The sequence below is a fragment of the Elephantulus edwardii genome, unplaced genomic scaffold, assembly GCF_000299155.1.
Source record: "Elephantulus edwardii isolate Elephantulus edwardi_28Jun2011 unplaced genomic scaffold, EleEdw1.0 scaffold00336, whole genome shotgun sequence".
NCBI classification, from domain to species: Eukaryota; Metazoa; Chordata; class Mammalia; order Macroscelidea; family Macroscelididae; genus Elephantulus; species Elephantulus edwardii.
This window is the reverse complement of record NW_006400086.1, coordinates 147,976-152,874: the sequence shown is the minus strand read 5'-3', so window position 1 is coordinate 152,874 and position 4,899 is coordinate 147,976.

Sequence of the window (4,899 nt, the reverse complement as noted above, 5' to 3'; positions counted from 1 at the left end):
TCAAGAAGCAGCTGCTGGATTTGAACTGTAAGCCTTTGGGTTGGCAGTATAACTCCTTACCACTAAGCCAACAGAGCTCCCTATACCTCGTCTTGTTAGGTGCTGTCAAGTTGAGTATGACTTACAGTGATCCTGTGAACAACAGATCTGAACCCTGTCCTATCCTGTGCCGTCCTTGTAATCTCAGGCCCCCTTGAGCCATCTCTGCGGTCACTGTATCATTTCCTCTCTTTCACTGTCCCTCTGCCTTTCCCAGAATGATGCTCCTCTCCAAAGAATAGCCTCTCCTAGCAACATGCCCAAATCTTTGCCTCCAAAAAGCACTCTGGCTGCAGTTTCTCCAAGACATGCCTGTTTGTTCTTTTGGCAGTTCATGGGGTATTCAGTACTCTTCTCCAGCACCATAGCTCAATAGCACCATAGCTCAAAGATACCAGTTCTTCTGTCATCCTTATTCATTGTTCAGCTCTCAGTAGTGTAGCAAGTGATTGAGAAGAGTGTGGCCTCAATCAGGCACACCTTAGTCCTCAAACTAACATCACTGCTTCTCAATAATTTGGAGAGGTCCCTGAATGCAGACTTACCCAGTGCAATACATCTCCTGATTTTCTGACTGCTGGTACCAAATGTATGGGTTCTGGATCTAAGTAGATGATAGTTGATCTAGTAGTATTAAAAAATAAGAATGCACCAATTCTCTATCTTTCAGCCCAATTTTTAAAAAAGTATCATTACGTGGATGTGAGTAAGCCAACATCATGCTGGCAGATTGAAGCGGAGTCCTCAGTGTCTGGGCACCTAAATATGAAGAAAATGGTACTGGAAAGAAAGGAACACAGCACACACCCCGAGACTACACACACAGTAGGGTTAGAGGTGGGCACTCTTTTTCCTATTCACTCTTCTTTCAAAACCAAATTACAAAAGATGAGTGATTATGTGAAAGTACTATAGCAATTCCTGGAATTTAAACAAACCCTGGGAAGGTACGTTTCCCACCTTGGTCTCATACAGCACAATAACATGGGAGACTGCTAAGTGCTAATAGGACAGCAAAGGGCTTTGAGTGATGTCCTGTTTGCAGTGCCGCATTAGAAACACACAGAGGAGGAGAAAGGGCATCTGTATGCAGCGCGGGTAGAGGTAGAGGGAAGGAAGGAGAGGTTACTATCCTGTTGTCCATGAATCAGTGATCACTCTTGGACTGAGCCCACTGAATCACAGCCCTTAGCCTGGTGAGTGAAGATGTGGTAACAAGCCCTTGCAAATGGTCTGTGCCTTAGAAGGAAGCCTGGATTTTCCAGGAGAGACGTCTCCTAGAAAAAGATGAAAGCGATAGGTCACTGCTCGTATCTCACATCACTGGATAGCCTTGTCACTTGACATCTTAGGATCCTCTGTGATCACCACACAGAGATCACAATAAAAAGCACAAAGAAGAAGAGAGAAAGAACACACTACAAACTCAAGACCGTGTTGAACTTCCAGCGACTGAGCCTGAACTTCCAGGGATTAAGCCATTGAGTAAGATCAGCACCTGGCTGCTTTACTTTGAGTTTCCAAGGTGATTGAAACCCTAAATTGAGAGTGCAGAATCTACTATAAATGGTGCAGCCAGGGTGCTCTTTAGAATCAAATACGTCTCACATAGTAGGGGCATGTTATTAGGAGAGGCTATTCCTTAGAAGGGGACATCATGCTTGGAAAGACGGAGGCTTAGGAAAGGAGAGGAAGACACTCAATGAGATGGATGGTCACAGTGGCTGCAGCACTGGGCTCAAGTATGTGAGAGATGAGGCGGGTGCAGGATAGGGCAGGGTTCAGAACATCCTTCTTGCTTAAGGGGCTATGTGATCATTGACTCGATGGCATCTGATAGCACTTCGGTAGGATTTTAGCTTTTGCAGGCAGTTGATTCCTCGCTTGAGTCATGATCAGTCATTTGATTTTCCTACCTATCATGGCCTCATTGACTTTTCTAGATTCATTTTGAGAGAGAGAGATTAGCCATTGTGACCGCAGAGTGGCATGTGCTGACAGTTGTTTTTACATAAGCAGAGAGATTATCACGGAGAGGTATCTGTATAGTTGTAAGCATCTGATTTTTAATTTGGACAGCCTCCATATATGACTACAGGTTTGTAGTTTCCAAAAGAGGGAGAGAGTTGGCATTCTTAATCAAAATGGCTTTTTCCTAAGGAGCTCTGGTAACCTGGTGGGTAAGGATTTGTGCAGCCGACTCAAAGGTAGGCAGTTTGAATCCACCAGCTGCTCTGTGGGAAAAAGATGGGAAGTCTCTTCCCATGTGATTTACACCATCTGAAAAGCAGCTGGAGCAGACTGTGATTTCAAAGTAAATTATTTTGAATTTGGCTTTTTGGCGCTGTGTGAACAAGCATCAGTTGAAATGTTCCCCTGTGGGCATTGAGCTCTGTTCAGAGACATAGTATTGCTTTTGAGCTTGTGGGACCAGCTGGAGTGCTGAGAAAACAGGAATAGCTTTCAGTCAGTCTTCACACAGTACTTTGGCTGAGGATTCTTTCCTTGTTAGGAACATTGTTTAATAATGGTACCGTGGAGTCAGAACCCATTCTTAGCCGACCCTCCAGTGGGTTTTCAGAGGCAGTAAATCTCACCAGAAGATACTACTATTCTTTCTCCCACAGAGCAGCAGTTCTGTGTGTGAACCACATGCCTCTGAGTTGAGTTGGCAGTGCAAATCCTTACCACTAAGCCCTCCTGTTAGAAAGTGGGAAACGTAAGGCTTCCCTATAGTTTCCTCGGCTCCACGGTCAACACTCTTGGCACCAGCAGCCAGGAAATAAAAAAATGTATTGCGATGGGAAAGTCTGCGGTTAGGGACCTCTCTAAAGTACTCAAGAGCAATGGTGTCTCTCTGGAGACTAAGGTGCGCCTGATACTGGTCATGTTCTTTGCAATCACTTGTTATGCATCAGGGAGTTGAACAATGACTAGGGGGGACAGAAGGAGAATTGATGCCTTTGAGCTGTGGTGCTAGAGAAGAATATTGAATGTACCCTGGACTACCAAGAAAACAAATAGATTCATCCTTGAGAGGGTTAAACCAAGCTACTCCTTGGAAGCAAGGATTCTGGGGCTTCATCTGACGTACTTTGGGTATGTTGCAAGGAGGGACCGGTCCTTGGAGAGGGACATCATGCTTGGGAGGGTGGAGGGACAGCGCAGGAGAGGAAGGCCCTCTATGAGGTGGATTGATTCAGTGACTTGGGTAATCAGAATGGGTGTGTCAGAGGCAGTGTGATTGGCACAGGATAGAGCAGGGTTTAGGGCTGTTGTACATAGGGTTGCTATGAGTTGGAAATGACTCGATGACACATAACAACAATAGAGGAATGAGCTAGAGAGGCAAACTCAGAGCAAGTTGGAGGAGTTAGAGACCAGAACAAACATAATTTGCCATGCTTTAGGGATGCTAGATGCTTGGTAGGTTTTTTTAAAATAGCAATGGGTGGAGGGTGAGGACCTGAGGTAAGAGTAAGCCAGTATTTCTGGTACAATACTGCTATCAAGCGGAATGTTTTCCCAAAGTTGATGGGCCCATCATATTCTCCTTCAAAGGAGCCCTGAGACTGTAGAGTAAGCATCGCTTAACACAGGGTCCTATATATACAGTATTTTGTGAGTTACATATAAGTGTGGCCTGAAGTAGAAACACGTTCAGGGAGCTGGGGATGTGGGTGTCGAGGAAGCTGACGGTCATGGTGCCAGACAGATCCGGCATGGCCGTGGTAGCTGCCGTGCATCGATTGGACTAGTGCAAGCAGTTCGGAAAATACATCAGCAGAGAGTAGTAGGAGATTTTCCTGATATATTTGTTCCAGTTACCAGGGTAGATGGAACGATCTTAAGTGAGAGATCACTCCATGCATCAGGAAACAGAACATGGCAGTTTGTGGCAGTGGAAATATAAATTCTGATATTCCTTCCAGCTCAAGGATGAGACCTGGAACCTCTCCAGCTTGCCCCTGTAGGACTCTTAGACAATAGGGAGCGAGGGAAGCCTGCCACAGTGACTCAAAGTCAGTGACCCTCAACAGGAGAAGCCAGTGTATTGTTCACATCACAAGCTTTGTCCCCCAAATTAGCAAACCCATAGCAACAAAGAACCACTTTGACGTCAAGGAAACTTTGACTTGTTCTAGAGGACATGCTGAGTGAAATAATTTACTCACAAAAGAGCAAATATTGTGTATGAGTTGTTGCATATCGTTGAGTCAGAACTGACCCATAGCTGACCCCCTGGTGAGTTTTCAAAGGCAGTTAATCACATGGGAGGAGATGTGCGTCCTTCTCATGTGGAGCAGCTGGTGAATTTGAACTGCATGCCTTCGAGATTACAGTATAAGGGTGGTGGAACAAGGGGAGCAGGAAAAGAAGGGATAGATAACAAATACTGTTTCGCATAGGTGAAGGGACAGTCAGTCTGAAATGACCGAATAATCGGACATGTTTTACAATTAACAGGACATGCATAATTGAATAGAGAGAGAAGGATAAAATGGACTGAGGAAAAATTTACACCCTGAAACAATTATCGAGGATTGACAGAGTCAAGAGGAGAAGAGTGGGAGCAGAAATTAGCAAATGGAAGGGTGGAAAGGGAGGGTACGTCCTTGAGGTTTCAATAAGAATGTAAATAATAACGTTGTACAGTTGTGATTGATGTTATAAGACAAAGTACATATCAGTGATTGAAAACCAGTAAAAAAGTACATTTAAAAAAATTAATATTTAACTCATCATGACCCTATTTTAGTATTCTTGCTCACAAAGTTAGATTTGGTTTTATCATTCTCTCTTTCCTCTTAATTCTTTTAAGAAGAAAATGTCTTTATTGGACGTGTTGTTGTTGTTGTT